This window comes from Jaculus jaculus, chromosome 1 (assembly GCF_020740685.1).
Source record: "Jaculus jaculus isolate mJacJac1 chromosome 1, mJacJac1.mat.Y.cur, whole genome shotgun sequence".
In the NCBI taxonomy this organism is placed as follows: Eukaryota; Metazoa; Chordata; class Mammalia; order Rodentia; family Dipodidae; genus Jaculus; species Jaculus jaculus.
In genome coordinates this window covers 174,676,861-174,693,455 of record NC_059102.1, presented here as the reverse complement: position 1 = coordinate 174,693,455, position 16,595 = coordinate 174,676,861, and the positions used below count along the sequence as shown (strand labels likewise).

Here is a 16,595-nt window from a genome sequence, read left to right as displayed (position 1 = left end):
TTTAATTCTAACATTCTGGAAGCATAAGTAAGAGGATCACTATGAGTTCAAGGCCAGCTTGGGACTACAGAGTAACTTCCATGTCAGCTTGGGCTGCAATAATAAACTGACCTTGAAAACAACAACAAATAAACAATAATAATAATGATTATAATTCTTTAGAACCTTACAAATTCTCCTTAAAAGAATATTATAGACAGCAAGTAATAATACTTGCCCTGCATGGTGGTACATGCCTTTAATCTCAGCATTGGAAAGGCAGAGGTAGCAGGATTGCTGTGAGTCTGAGGCCAGCCTGAGACTACATAGTGAATTCCAGGTCAGCCTGGGCTGGAGTGAGACTCTACCTCCCCCAAACCCACTACTAAAAAAGAAAAGAAATTAACAATATTTAAAGGTGCATGCCTTGCCAACACTGCCATGACTGGTGCCCATCATGACTCATGGATAGAAATGGACACTGTCCACAGTGTGCTGTGATGGTTAATCATTACTGTCAACTTGACTGGACTTAGAGTCACCCAGGAGACACACCACTGGGCTTGTCTGTAAGGGTGTTTCCAGAGAGGCTGAGTTGAGGGGGAGAGACCCACCCTGACGGTGGTCAGTGCTATTCCAAGAGCTGGGGATTGGAGGGAATGAAGACTGGAAAAGGAGGAATCCACTTGCGCTCAGTCATGCATCATTTCTGCATCTTGACTGCAGTCCCATTATGACCTGCTGACTCAGCCATGCATCTCCTGTCATAATAAACTGTATCCCTCCAAACCATGAGGAAGAAAATGCCACTCAACTTAGGTGACCACATGGTAGCTTCCCCGGAGAGCGCCTTTCCTTGCCCTGGGCAGCTCCGTCTCTCCTTCAGCAGTCCTTTGCTCCTTCTTTACTTATTTTTATTTGAGGGAATGAACCCACAGTCACTTGCACACTAGGCAAGGAGTGAATCACGGTGCTAAATCACCATAGTGGCTTCTGATTTTTTTTAATTGTTGGTTTATTTCATTCATTTTTAATTTCGAGACCCAGTGTTACATGGTTCAGTTGGGTCTCAAGCTCACTATGTAGCTGAGGATGACTTTGAACTTCTGAACTTCTTGCTTCTACCTATTGAGAGCAGGGATTCCTGGCATATTCACCATGCCTGCCTTGTGGGTTGCTGGGTCAATCCAGGGCTTTGTGCATGCTAAGAAGCCCTCTACCAACTGAGCTACATCCCCAGCCCCTAATTTCTCGTAAAACTTCAGAAGGTATATGACTTCTGAGCTGGGTTGCTACACAGTGTCCTTGGCTGGGATTGAGTAGTGACTACACGCTTGTCATTATTTTACACATGTCTTCAGAACACTTTCTCTTATACATGTGCAGGGCATTGAGTTTGGGATCCTTGCTCAAAGAGAAGTCTCATACAAGAAAAAGGCCCTGTGCCATTCTGTCCACATAGAATTTAAGTAATGGTTTTGTGGACAAACTTTACTGATGAGTCACTTGGAAACCCTTGAAGGGGAGCTTTACTCATTAAGTTCATGTTACACACAGAGAACAGGAGGAGACAAGGGGTGAGCAGGCTGAGGTGAAGCAGAAGAGGCTGAGGTGATCTGTGTGGTAAAAGGGGAGGCAATGAAAGTCATGTAGTTGATGGTTAACTCCGGAGTAGGCTACAGGGATATACGAACAGGAAGGCAAAATTCAAACTTATTGCTGGGCTGGAGAGATGGCTTAGCGATTAAGGTACTTGCCTGTGAAGGCTAAGGACCTAAGTTCGATTCCTCAGGACCTACGTGAGCCAGATGCACAAGGGGACGCATGCATCTGGAGTTCGATTATAGAGGCTGGAAGCTCTAGTGCACCCATTCTCTCCCTGTCTGTCTCTGATAAACAATTTATTTAAAAACAGCCTCATTGCTATAAAGAGAAGTGCATCCTTCCTAACTAAATAAAACAGTACATTCCTGTCTGCCTTTTCTTTTTAATTTTATTTATGTATTTGAGAGCGACAGACACAGAGAGAAAGACAGATAGAGGGAGAGAGAATGGACCCGTCTAAACAACTCTATGGAGAGTGAGCCATTGTAGAACCAAACTTATATGAGGGACACATCCACAATAAACAAAAGAAACAATGTGCTACTTGTGGCCTTACTTGATCCTTGTATAAATTCTCTTGATCTTCCTTCTTGTCCTCCTCTTCTCTCTGCTCTTCCTCCTCTTTTATTTCTTCCTCCTTCTCTTGCCCTTCTTCTTCCTCCTCCTGTTTTTCTTCCTTCTCTTCTTTCTTCTCATTTTTCTCCTCCTCTTTCTCTTCTTGCCCTTTTATAATCCTCACAATTTCCAGGACGCGGTATGGTTCTAAGGCATTCTCTCTTTCTCCCTGCGTTTCTTCTGGTTCTTGCACACCATCTTCTCTGGACTCCTTCATCTCAACAAACCACGGGAACAGGTCCGGATGGCTCAACCCCGCTTAGGCTATGGAGGAGTCTGTTTCTTGACCTTTTTCTTCTCTCTCTTCAGCTGGCCTATCAGAACCTGACTCTTGACTTAAGCTTCCTTCAGCTCTGTTCATTTCCAGTTGAGCCTCTTTCCTTTTCTTCGGTATCTGCAATCTTTTTAGGATATGCTCTTCTTTGGCTTCTGTTGGTGACCAATATAAAAGCAAAAGGACAGGCAATGACCAGGTTGCTTGGATTGGGTCTCCAACCCACCTATGTACAAAGGAACACCAAGGAGACGTGGACTTCAATTGTAAAAAAGTGACCTGGTTGCCTGAATCTGAAAATCACATCCCCAGACAAAACTACGAGGAAAAACAGAAGTCCCTAAAGGACCATCAATGACTTTCTACTGAATGCCAGGACAGTCCTAAGGCACTGTGTCTCTTTAGGTAAAAGGGCCTCCTCTCCCCTTTAATACTGGATACTCCATAGTGAATTCCAGGCCAGCCTGGGCTACAGTGCGACCCTCCCTCACAAACCAGAAAAACATAAATAAAGTAAAATCATGTATCTATGTTAATTCTACATGGTCACTGAAGTGAAATATTGTTCCAATTACACAATAATTTGCACTGTAAAATCTGTCCCCTATTTTAGAAACATTATATTAGTGTAATTATCCACGTGTTTGAATGTGTATACCCATATAAAGAATTGTTGGGCAGAAATGAGGGGAATATATATTTGCAGGAGCTGATGGTTCCTTCATTTAACCAAGACCACATTTGTTCCAAAATTTTTTTGTGTTTGTTTCTGTTTTCTGAGGGAGGGTCTCACTGTAGCTCAGACTGACCTGGAATTCATTATGTAGTCTCAGGGTAGCCTCCAACATACAGCAATCCTCCTACCGCTTCCTCCCAAGTGCTGGGATTAAAGGTGTGCACCACCTGTTCAAATTGTTCATAGTTCTTGACTTTTTATTGCTTTGAAACTCACCCTATAAACTCTGCAAAATTATCTCTGGAAAATTCTGTGTCTGTCCAAAGCAAAGCAGCAAAGGATCACAATGTTCTCCAAAACTGGAACCAGAGTTTTTAGCTGAAGCTTGCTGGGCAAACTGTGCAGGCTAGTGTAACCTTGAGCATGAACCCAGGTTTCCCTCCTTGTCTTTGGGGTTCTGCTCAGCCTACCTTCACTTCATGTTCTACCAAAAAGCTGTGGTCTTTTCCAGCTGTAGCCTCAGTGCTTCTTCATGACTTTGTTGCCTCATTTGGTCCAGGAGCTTATCAAGATAGATCTACTGGTTCGGGCAGTCTCCCTACCTCCTCAGGGAAAAAACCCACCAAGAGGAGCACAGGTGGAATCTCAGAGCTTGACGTGCAGGGATCTTATGTCTAGCACTGACATACAGACAGCTAGGCAGTCCTGGTACTTGCTTTCTACAAAAAGGATACCTACCAATGGGTTGGAGAGATGGCTTAACAGTTAAGGCACTTGCTTGAGAAGCCTAAGGATGCCCAAACTCCCCCAAACCCACTGAGGCTAGATGTACACGGTGGCACAAGCACACAAGGTGGCACACATGTCTGGAACGTGACCACAGTGCCTACAGGCCCTGGGGTGCCAATTCTCCCTCTCCTCATAAAAAAGGACACCAAGTCGATAAACGACCTTATTCTTTCCAGCACACACATCCAAGTTTTCTGTTCCTGGAATGTTCTTTCCTGAACATTTTACTCCTCCAGGATGATATCCCTTCTTCCTCTTTATTTAAATTTTCTTTTGTTTATTTATTTATATAACAGAGATAGAGAGTGTAAGAGGCAGAGAGAGAGAGAGAAAGAGAGAGAGAATGGGCACGCGAGAGCCTCCAGCCACAGCAAATGAACTCCAGATGTGTGCGCCCACTTGTGCATCTGGCTAACGTGGGTCTTGGGGAATTGAGCCTCGAACCACGGTCTTTAAGCTTCACAGGCAAGCACTTAACCGCTAAGCCGCCATCTCTTCAGCCCCCTTCTTCCTTTTGATAATGAGATTGGGGCTAGAAAGATGGATTAGCAGTTAAGGCACTTGCCTGCAAAGCCTAAGGACCCAGGTTAAATTCCCAGTATCCATGCAAGCCAGATGCATAAGGCAGTCATGAGTATGGAGGAGGTCCTTTGTAGTGGTTGGCGGCCCTGGTCCACCCATTCTCTCTCTCTCTCCATCTCTAATAAAAGAAAAAATATTAAAAAAAAAAGAAACTAAGAAAATGTGACTGATATCCTATCAGATCCCATATGTGAGAACTTGGATCTATTCCCTGTGTCCTCTGGAAAGTTACATTGCACCTGGTCAGACCACCTATGTGAGTTACAGACCTCCACTACTGGAATTCAACAGTCGTATCAACTGAAGAGTTGGCAGTGGACTGGAAGAGCTCAGGCTGGCACAGGCTTTGCAGATGTGAAGCCACCTGCCATCGCCATCCTGCCTTGCCGGAAGGGAGCTTACCTACTGTATTGGGGGTCTAACCAGCTGTACCCCCCGAGAAACTACTCCTAAAAGGGAGACCTGTTCTTAGTGAACTTTGCCTCCCAGTGGACATCTGTAACTCTGGAATTCGCTCCAGGCATCAATACACCTTGACCATCAGGTATAAATCCCAAGACACTTGTCACATTCCTCTCTTGGAACATTATGCACAAAAGGCACTTTCGTTGTGTGTATGGCAGCATACCACAACTTATGAAAACCTTCTTTAATGACTTCTTGATTTTTAATTTTTCCTACATTTTATTTATTTATTTAAAAGAGGAAGTGTGTGGGAAGAGACAGATATATAACGAAAATGGAAACACCAGGACCTCCAGCTATGCAAGCCAACTCCAGACACATGTACCACCATGTGCATCTGGCTTAAATGGGTATGGGGGAATCAAACCTGGGTACTTAGGCATCACAGGCTTAACTGCCAAGCCATCTCTCCAGCCTTTATCTCCTGATTTTACCATCCACAATGTTCCCTATTCTGTCCTTCTGTTTCTTGTGCCCTCTCTTACTGACAGGTTTGATTCCAACACTCGAACAAGCGGCAACCTGGTGCCAAAGCTTTGCTACTCCCATCTAACTCCATGACCAAGGAGGTTTCAGTTTTCTCATCTCTTTATGTTTTAAACAGAGTATGTTACATTTGGGACGACTTTTGAGTTCAGTTTTGCTTATGCTGTTTTGTTCCTTTAGCTCTTTGGTTCTGTCTGTCTGTCTTCATCTGAACCCTGCCTGAGCTCCCTGAGGTAGCCTGCAGGTGGAGTTTGGCCCATTCCTCATTCCCTGTTGGGTTCCTCAGTGTTTGGCTCACCGGGCTCTCCAGGTGGGTCTTCTGCCGTTGGTGTCCCTTCCTCTTCTCCAGCTCCCCCTCTTGCATCGACAGTGCGCGCTGGTGCTCTTCCCACAGCTGCACAGACCACGGGAAGTATGTGAAGAGGTCGAAGCTCTGCCACTTTGTCTGCTTAGCCAAAGCCTCAAAGGAGTTCTACCGTGGAAGAACCAAGAGAAGGGTCCTTGAAGGACAACTGGCCCGGCCATGAGGAGGGCCCCCCCATGAGAGCTCCTTGTCTCCAAGGACAGAAGTAACCACATGGCAACCATTTTTCAAGGTTGGCTCTGGGTACCCCAGTGCTCCTAGGTGTCCCGTCACGGGGCCGCACCACCTCACTTATCTCAGTCTGGGCCTTCTTCCTTCTCCTGAATGCCATTTCATAGCCCAGGGGCCAACCTCACCCCTACAGTTACATACTCATGCACCACTGCATACAGCGTTCCTGGAAAAGGGTTTAGTGGAAGCGGAGACTTGGGAGGAGAACATCAGGTCCCAGCCCGTGGTCCCACCTCCCACGACTGCAGAGAGAGGTGCCCACCTTGCATTCTCGCACATGCAGCAGGCACTCCTGCCAGGTCTTTTCATACAGGAAGAGGATCAAGTCCATGCAGTCCATGTGGTACGCGTCTCCAAGGGCAGAAAACAAACAGGTTATCCACTCTTCTAGAAGGAAGCAGGAGTTAGAAAGAGGGGCAGCCTATTGTGAAGGGACACAGCTCCTTCTCAGGAGATGGACTCTACTATGATGAAATTTTAGTGCGGAGCCACCAGAGGTGCCATTCAGGTCAGGGACTGGTATCTCCCTCCTCAGAGTCCCTAGCACTCCAAGAGAAGGACCTCACAGGAGGATCACATCTCTGTGAGTGTGCTTCACACTGAGTCTTTCCCCAGTCCCTGAGGACAATGACAGCTGCTACGGTTTGAATCAGGAATGTGGCGGACAGGCGCACACTCTGAACGTGTGTTCCTCAGCTGGTGGCATCACTGTGAGAGGCTGTGCAGCACTTGAGAAGGCAGCAGAATTAGGTGACTAGGGGAGAACGTGGAAGGTCATGGCTCTGCTCCTGCTTCCCCCTACTCTCTACTTCAGGAATGTAGGAGTCTCTGCCACAGGCTCCCACTCCACACACGCAGCCATACCTCCTCCATGATGGAATGCAATCCTCTGACACCAGGAGCCAAAATAAGTCTGCCTTCCGTTCACTTATTCTGCCAGGTGTTCCGTCGTAGTAACAAAAGAGGAACTGACGCAATACCATTGGCTCACGGGGTGTGGCGAACTTCAAGGAAAATGTGAAAATGCTGGGCATGGTGGCGCACGCCTTTAGTCCCATTACAGGGGAGGCAGACATAGGAGAACTGCTGTGAGTTCAAGGACATCCTGATGTGACATAGTGAATGCCAGGCCAGCCTGGGCTAGAGTAAGACCATACCTCAAAAACCAAAACATAAAATACAAAAGGAAATGTGGAAAGGGGCAAGGCATGGTGGTGAAAGCCTCTAATCCCAGCACTACAGAGGCAGAGGAAGGAGATCATCCTGGGTTTGAAACCACCCTGACACTACATAGTGAATTCTAGGTCAGACTGGGATAAGGCAAAACCCTACCTTAAAAAAAATACCTTGTCTAAAGCTATGTGTAGCAAACTTTTCCCATAAACTGCTCTGGAGAAAATCAATCTTGTGGATATATGGTCTCTATTGCAACCACTCACTCGGGTGCAGTGTCTTAAGAGGCCACAGACGGTGTGTAAAGAAATGAGCATGTCCATGTTCCAGTAAAACTTACTTCTAAACCACGCAGTTGAGCCCTGGGCTGTCAACTGAGCACACCTGTTACACAGCAGTCTAAACATTACTATTTATGACTGAGCACGTACGGTCCGAGCCTGCACTGCACTATGACTGTACATCAACCTCACAGGATGGGAGCATCACTACTGCTGACACCATGACATGCCCTGGCTTCCCCAAGGTCACTTAATCAGGATGGAGTTTCTGACTGTATGAGTCTCATGGCCCCTGCTAAGATCTGTTGACATCTATGAGAGTCCCAATCCTGAACCCAGAAGGCTCTTTTCACAGAACATCTTGGATCACCACTAAGATCCCACCACAGGTACATTAGGATAGGTGTTCTGTACCCAACGAGGCAGGTTTGAATACCCAGGGACTTGAAGTCATCTGGAAAGCAAGGTGGAGCGAGGCCTCAGTATGCTTTGTGTTTCGCAGGGAAACCCCCACTTGGTCTGTAAAGTATGGAAATGGGTGCTTTTTTTTAGAGATTGGCAACTTTGGGTTGGCCACTGGCTGTCCCTAGCTTCCTGAGCAGAGGGAGTGCTCAACAACAGGCCGCTGGAGTGGGTGGGGAGCTGACCAGAGGACTCCAGTGGGAGTGATGGGCGCTTTCTTAGAGGAGTTCCAGCAGACACCACTGTCTGGGGGCTCTCCTGCCTCCCGCAGAATGGAGGGAGGCTTACCAACATTGCACATGGGGGGCTACACTTCTAGGGCCGCAATCATGTCCTCATTCTCATGCATTTTCTCCCTCTTGGCTATTCCCTTTCCCCTGAGGAAACCCACAGAGATCAAGAGTGGGCCCTAGCACCCAACTCCACACACAGTAGCACAGGCAGTAGCAATAGCCCAGCCTTCCTGATTCCAGAGGGCCCCAGATAGTGCTCAGGCTCCCCACGAAAACTGCCTGGGAGGGAGACTCAGGCCAACGGTCCTCTCAGCTGGAATTGGAAACTCCTTCCCTGGACAGTGTGGATGTACCCAAGCCATTGTCCATAAGGGAAACGGAGGAGCCCAAAGCACTGCCGTTAGGTTCATCCTGCAGCCCATCCCATGAGGCAGCCGGGAACCTTTCCCCAGCAAAGGGAAGGGGCATGGAGTCGCCACTGTCCGAAGCAGATATGCGACTCTCCGGGCCATCCTCATGACACCAAATAGAATACAGCTTGAAGCCAGGTACAAAGAGCTGAGATGTCCCAGCATGGTGTCTCAGCAGGGAGACTAGGGAGAAGTGTGACATGAGCTCTAGAATAAAGTCCATAATATCCATCTATGAGGAGACACAACCTAAACCTTGAAGGCCTGGGCCATTCCCAGTCACCACGTAAGCAGTGTTTTCCTGCCATCTTCTTGTGAGTTCTCATGCAGACCCAGTGGGGAGAACTGGGGACTGAGGAAGGCGAGCTGGTGACCCCATCACTGAGTTCCAACTGATGGGAGAAAGTGAACGGAGGAAGCAGAGGGAAGGAGGCACTTCTCAGTGCAGGGCACCAATGACCTCTGCGAAGCTGTATGAGCAGCTCCTCACCCCAGCCATTAGCAGGCAGCATGGAAAAAATAGAGGATGCCATGGAGACACATGCAGGGAAAGGAGTCCCTCCCACAGGAAATCTGGTTGAGGCCTCTGTCCAGCTGAGAACAGGATTTCCAGCACAATGAATGACATTTGTTTAAGGCCTTTTCCTTTCTCATCTGAAAAAGTACAATTTTCTAGGCTTCTAACCAGAAACACCTTTTAGTGAAAAAGAGATGTCCTAAACCACAGGTTATAACCCCATTCAAGGCACTTGGAGAACCACCCTATGATCTCATTTACCATATGGAGAAAGTAGAACAGAAAAGCAAAAGGTTTTTTAGCAACCCTTTGAGATGCAACTTGAGAGCCAACACAAGGGTGACTGTGGCTAAAGCGAGGCTCTCAGTCGTGACTCCCCCGAGGGGCCCACCCCACGCTCTCAGCTGTGCTTTACCCATTCTCACGCATCTTTCTGTGTTCGCAAATCAGCTTCATACTGGGGCCTCCTGAACTCCCTGTGGCGAAGCTGAGAATCATGGGTTTTACCTGAGACAAGGGCCCTAAAAGATAAGGAAGTCCTTGGGCTGCTGGAGGCAACAGCTGGGGTTTTGTCTGGGTACCTGCCGCCGCTGACAATGCTGGCAGGCTACAGACACATCTCTGTTCCAGCTCAGGGCCTAGAGCTGCGCTCTGGTTGTGTGTCAAGGACAGACTATGTCTGTCCCAGCAAGTCATCATCCACAAGTGCCTTCCCTGAAATTCTGTCCTGAGGGCACCTGCAACTCCTTACCTTGCCAGTATCTGGATAAGTGGCCTTAGGCTGAGAAGTGGGGAGCAGGGGACCCTCAGGCAACACAGATGTTAGAAATACCCAGTATGGATGAAAAGCAATCACATGAAATGTGTGTCAGGAACCCTGTGGGAGCCACAGTCACAAGGCTGCCATATTGTCCTCTAGGGACCAAGGAGGAGCTTGGACAGGCCCAAGCTGCCTATGTCTTAGAACATGAGGCACGGGACAAAAGCTTGTATGGGCGTGTGGGTGGGCAGCCGTTATGTCCAACTGTATGTAGGTGAGTGGGCAGGGGGGCAGGATACCCTGAGATTTATGGCTAGTGCTTCTTGAGGAGCCTTGGGAAGCCTCGCTCCTGCTACTTCCTTCCAAGTAGCTAGACAAATAGGTTGTCCCCTCATTGCTTTTCCCCCAGTTGAGGAGTCTGAGCTTAGCAAGCAGAAATGGTATGCTTAGGAATCTCAAGTTTAACTTCTGCCCCGGGAAGTTCGCGAGGCATGCTTGATCTTCCTGCCCCTATCTCAGAGAACAGCACCTCCTCTGTCCACCCAGCAAGAGACCTCGACTACTGAGAGCCTTTCTGACCCTGCAATCCAACACTGGGCCTGGTGGGTTCTGCCAAAACACACCAAAAGCTACTCCCCTCCCTCCCACATCCTCCACCAGCGCTGCATAAATGACTACAGTGGCCTGCCTCTTCTTGGTCCTCATGGTCACTTCTGCTCAAGCTTGTGCAAATCACCTCAAGGTCCACAAGTCTGAGGGGCTGACAAAGCCGCTCTCTGCCTTGCCTCCTACCCTTTTTCTCTCTCCAGGCCCACTGCCCTCCAGCTTCTCAGTGGACCAAGAACGTTGTTCTCAGAGCCTTGTACCCATCCTTCTCCTCCCACAGCCTCTGGTCTCAGGGGGTACCTCTTCAGAAAGCTTTCCTGACCTCTGTCCACTGAGATAAGGCCTTCTACCTATGGGGTGATGTGGCCCCTTAATACGGTGAAAAATTCAAGTTCCATAAGCAGGTCCCTTCCAATATCTGGGCAGGGCATCCAGCGAAGTGTTGGGCCTTGTGAGGCCAGGACATGAGGCCTAGTGGAACTTCCTGAGCCTAACTGCCTCTGCCCAGCTATGACTCAGAAGGGGGCTTGGCCCCTGGCCTGCTATTTCCACACAGGAATTTAGAATTCCTGCCTGTGGGCACTTAGAACTCAGCAGGGGGCCAAATGTTCTCTGGCCTGCCACTGCAGCACAGGAAATTAAGAATCTCCTGCTCATGGGCACTTACAACCAATCATCTCAAAGTTCACAGTGTGCTATTGGCTCTTCCATCTCACCCCACCCTAAAGTCTCTGCCTTCTTTCTCAACATTACATAAACACCTACCTGTAACAATAAAGTTGATTTCCTGCTTGGAGAGGTCTCCCGAGACTCAGTGTGGTTTTTCTCTGGTGGCCAGGAGAGGTTTCTGGGTCCTCCGATGCTCATCATCCCCTCAACCCCTAGGGAGGAAGCAGCAGGCCTGGTCCTTCCCTCCGCACCACCTGTGCTGGAAGGAGCCCAACAAGCGAAGTTTATTGTGGGGAATGGAGAGGTGCTTTAGCAGTTACAGGCACTTGCTTGAAAGCCTGATGGCCTGGGTTTGACTCCCATGTACCCATTTAAAGCCAGAGGCACCTAGAGACCCATGTGTCTGCAGTTCGTCTGCAGTGGCAAGAGCACTACCGTGCCAATACTCAGTCTCTCTGACTTCCTCTCTCTCTCTAATACATAAATACTATTGAGGAAGAGGCGAGGGAACAAACCTTTCCACATAGGTGTGATTACCTTCCTTTTTAAAGGAAATACTTGAGGACTGGGGAGAAGGCTTAGTAGTTGAGACACTTACCTGCAAGGCCAAAGAAGCAAGATCTGATTCCCCAAGACCCCTGTAAGCCAGGTGCCCGAGGTGGTACACGCATCTGCAAATTGTTTGTAGTGGCTAAAACCTAGTGTGCCCATTTGCTGTTCTCTCACGCGCGTGCCCTCCCACTCCTTCCCCCCCTCTCTCTCTATCTCTCTCTCGCTCTCTCACACAAACACACACACACACAGCTTTTTTCTCTCTATCCTTCCCTCTCTCTCAACTGAATCAACAAATAAAACCACTTAAAGGAAGTCCCTGAGACTCCATTTCTCCTCAGCACCCATCTTTTTGAGTGTCAACACTGGGGACCTGCAGTGTGGTGCCGTGGCAAGACCTACCTGTGGAGAACAGGGTTTTCTGCGAGCCAGTTGTTGGGGAGGCGGCACATCCACTTCTTTGCCGAGGGGTCACTGTTTCCCCTTCAGGAATGTCCATCTTCTTCCTCATGGGTGTTCTGCCATTTGGGGGGACCACAGGATTTTCTGCAGCTTGCTTCCTGGAGGCTGCCAGGGACTGGACTACCTGTACCTAAAGCCATGGGAGACGGGAGGTACGGAACAGATCAGCAGAGCTTCAAGTGCCCACAGCCCCTCACGCTGGCTGTGCCTGACTGAGAAAGACCATGGGAACCTGTCACCAGGAAGACACTCCATCCCGTGCACATTCTGCACAGGCAAACAGCCACATAAGTAAGGCATGTTTTAAGAGCTGTACATGAGGATCGAGGTGATGGTAAACTCACACTTCTTTGTAACCATAAGAAATTGAAAACTTTTTTCAGTGATTGGAAATTGGTGGAGTAAAATGGTATGCCCTTGGGATATAATGTGAGGTGCTCCTTAAAGGCGATAATTACAAAGAATTTTTTGTGACAGATGGACATCCTTATAAGATGCATTCTTGAACATATCCATTTAAACGATAAATTAAAAAATACAATCAAACCTACACAGTATTTTTTCCAATCTCAAAATGCACTCAAGAAAACAACAGAACGTACAGCAGATGTTATGAGTAGTATATTCCTTATAGGAACAGCTTAAAAAAAGCCCAGGCCCGGATGGATTCATTGCTGAATTTTACAAGACCTTTAAGAAAGAGCTAACACCATTGCTTCTTAAGCTTTTCCAGTTAATAGAAAAAGAAGGAATTCTAACAAACTCCTTCTATAACGCCAGCACCCCCCTGATACCAAAACTAGGCAAAGATAGAAAAAAAAAAAAACAAAAGAAAGAAAATTACAGACCTATCTCCCTCATGAACATAGATGCAAAAAATCTCAACAAAATATTGGCAAAGAAAACACAAGAGTATATCAAAAAGATCATTCACCCTGACCAAGTAGGCCTTATCCCAGAGATGCAGGGATGGTTCAACATACGCAAATCTATAAATGTAATACATTACATAAACGGGTTAAAGGACAAAAATCACATGATCATCTCATTGGACACAGAGAAAGCATTTGACAAAATCCAACATCCCTTCATGATAAAAGTCCTACAGAGACTGGGAATAGAAGGAACATATCTCAATATAATAAAAGCTATTTATGACAAGCCTACAGCCAACATATTACTAAGTGGGGAAAAACTGCAAGCTTTTCCACTAAAATCAGGAACGAGACAAGGGTGTTCACTGTCCCCACTTTAATTATTTAATATAGTTCTGGAAGTCCTAGCCATAGCAATAAGGGAAGAGACACACATAAAAGGGATACAAATTGGAAAGGAAGAGACCAAGTTATCATTATTTGCAGATGACATGATTCTATACAGAAAGGACCCTAAAAACTCTACTAGCAAACTGTTAGAGCTGATCAAAACCTACAACCATGTAGCAGGATACAAAAGAAATACACAGAAATCAGTAGCCTTCATATATGCTAACAACAATCACATAGAGGATGAAATCAGAGAATCACTCCCATTCACAATTGCATCAAAAAAAATAATAAAATAAATAAATAAATAAATAAATAAAGTACCTTGGAATAAACCTAACCAAGGAAGAAAAGAATCTCTACAATGAAAACTTTAAAACACTCAAGCGTGAAATTGCAGAAGACACTAGAAAGTGCAAAAACATCCCCTGTTCCTGGATTGGAAGAATCAATATTGTGAATATGGCAATCTTACCAAAAGCAATCTACACATTTAATGCAATCCCTGTCAAAATTCCAAAGGCATTCTTCATGAAAATAGAAAAACAATCCAAATATTCATTCGGAATCACAAAAAACCTCGAATATCTAAAATAATACTGAGCAACAAAAATAAGGCTGGTGGTATCACCATACCTGATTTTAACCTATACTACAGAGCCATAGTAACAAAAACAGCCCGGTACTGGCACAAAAACAGACATGTAGATCAGTGGAACAGAATAGAGGACCCACATGCAAGCCCAAGTAGCTATAGCCACCTGATATTCGATAAAAATGCCCAAAATACTCATTGGAGAAAAGACAGCCTCTTCAGCTAATGGTTTTGGGAAAACTGGATATATATCTGTAGAAGGATGAAAATAGATTCTTCTCTCTCTCTCCATGCACAAGAATTAAGTCCAAATGGATTAAAGACCTTAACATTAGACCTGAAACTGCTAGAGGAACAAGTAGGGGAAACCCTTCAACATGTTGGTCTTGGCAAAGTCTTTCTAAATACAACCCCAATTGCTCAGGCAATAAAACCACAGATTAATCACTGAGACCTCATGAAATTACAAAGATTTTGCGCTACATAGGACACAGTGAAAAAAGCAAAGAGGCAACCTACAGAATGGAAAAAATATCTTCGTCAGCTATATATCTGATAGAGGATTAATATCTAGGATATACAAAGAACCCAAAAAGTTAAATAATAAGGAATCAAACAAGCCAATCAAAAAATGGGCTATGGAGCTAAATAGAGCATTCTCAAAGGAAGAAATAAGAATGGCATATAAGCATCTAAAAAAATGTTCCACGTCACTAGCCATCAGGGAAATGCAGATTAAAACTACATTGAGATTCCATCTCACTCCTGTCAGATTGGCCACCATCATGAAAACAAATGATCATAAATGTTGGCGGGGATGTGGAAAAAGAGGAACCTTTCTACACTGCTGGGGGGAATGCAATCTGATCCAGCCATTGTGGAAATCAGTGTGGAGGTTCCTAAAACAGCTAAAGATTGATGTACCATATGACCCAGTTACAGCACTCCTAGGCATATATCCAAAGGACTCAACTCATTTCCTTAGAAATATGTGCTCAACCATGTTTATTGCTGCTCAATTTATAATAGCTGGGAAATGGAACCAGCCTAGATGTCCCTCAACTGATGAGTGGATAATGAAGATGTGGCACATTTATACAATGGAGTTCTACTCAGCGGTAAAGAAAAATGAAGTTATGAAATTTGCAGAAAAATGGATGGACCTGGAAAGGATTATACTAAGTGAGGTAACCCAGGCCCAGAAAGCCAATCGCCACATGTTCTCTCTCACATGTGGATACTAGCTAGAGATGATTGGGCTTCTGCGTGAGAAGGAAAATACTTAGTAACAGAGGCCAGTAAGTTAAAAAGGAGACATAAAGGGAAGGGAAAGGAAAGGAGGAGGGTACTTAATAGGTTGATATTGTATATATGTAAGTACAATGATTGTGATGGGGAGGTAATATGATGGAGAATGGAATTTCAAAAGGGAAAGTGTAGGGCGTGGGGAGGGAGGGAATTACCGTGGGATTTTTTTTTTTTTTAATAATCATGGAAAATGCTAATAAAAATTTTAAAAATTTTAAAAAAAAACAACATAACGTACAGCAGATGGTACGAGTAATATATTCCTTATAGGGAGAAGGAAGGAGAATGAGAGAAAATTGGTTGCTTTGGGTTTTTTTCTACTTTGAGGATTGCAGATTCTACAGAGAGAATTACTTAGGGCTCAAGTTAGGAACCAAAATTCTACTTAAAGGAGCACTATAGAACTTCAGAAAAGAGGGGAAGGTTTGGGGGTTTCTTCTAAGGCCGCTTTGGTCTGTGCAGCGCATAGGAGAGGAGCAGACCACGTGTACAGCTGCGAAGAGTTAGGCAGGTGCAGCCCCGGAACGTGGCCATGAAGTCCAGGAGGAAAAGCAGGCTTCAAAACACATACAGATGGAACCCAGTTTTCAAGCAGAAAAGTCAGAACCGCTTGAAGCATGAGAAATAGACCCGGGGTTAAATCTGACTATTTCTGAGTAACTTACATTTCACATGAAGTTCTCTACGTTTGCAAAATAGATGTTAATTTTCTGCCCACACTTTGTAAGACCCAATACTAACTACTTTTTAAACTAAAGTACTGTCAACGCCATAGATATATATACACACACATGTATATTCCATCAGGTTCCGGGCGGGAAAACCCGCTTCGCAAGGAAAAATTGGAGACGGGGCAGAGGGGGGAGGGAGCTAAGAAACGGGGGCCGAAGTAGGGGGAGCCTACCTTAGCCTGAGAGATCCCACCGCAGACTTCACCGCCGGGAACCGGGTCACTTTGCCGCTGCCCGGGGCCACGCTCCAGGGGCGGCGCGCAGGCCCGGTGTCCGCTCGTCCCCAAGCGCCCCGGGCGCGCGGACAGCACCGGCCGCAGCACGTGCCGGCGGCCGCCCCGGAAACGACCCGGCGGGACGGACGGCGCGGAGCAGTCGGCAGGGGCCGCGGTGAAGCCGCAGCTGCGCGGGAGGCGGCTCTCCCCGGCCAGGGCGCGAGTCGTGCGGGGACTTCGGGCGGAACCCCGGCTCTCCTCGGGTCGTCCGCGGCTGCCGAGCGAGGGAC

At 46.6% G+C, this 16,595-nt stretch overlaps 1 protein-coding gene across 2 annotated transcripts in view; it reads right to left on the bottom strand.

Annotated features, from left to right (window-relative positions):
* LOC123455506 (golgin subfamily A member 2-like) overlaps window positions 1–16,359 on the bottom strand; it is a 36,829-nt gene extending 20,470 nt beyond the window's left edge. Inside the window, exons 1-6 of one of the 2 annotated variants that reach the window (XM_045136286.1) lie at window positions 16,264–16,359; window positions 12,132–12,321; window positions 11,274–11,436; window positions 6,329–6,417; window positions 5,770–5,943; window positions 2,141–2,628 (exon numbers count right to left, since the gene is read on the bottom strand). The gene's annotated coding sequence lies outside the window, so the exon portion shown is untranslated. The remainder of the gene's footprint in view (window positions 1–2,140; window positions 2,629–5,769; window positions 5,944–6,328; window positions 6,418–11,273; window positions 11,437–12,131; window positions 12,322–16,263) is intronic. The other variant, XM_045136291.1, reaches the window with a different exon arrangement.
* Window positions 16,360–16,595: the final 236 nt, after the last annotated feature.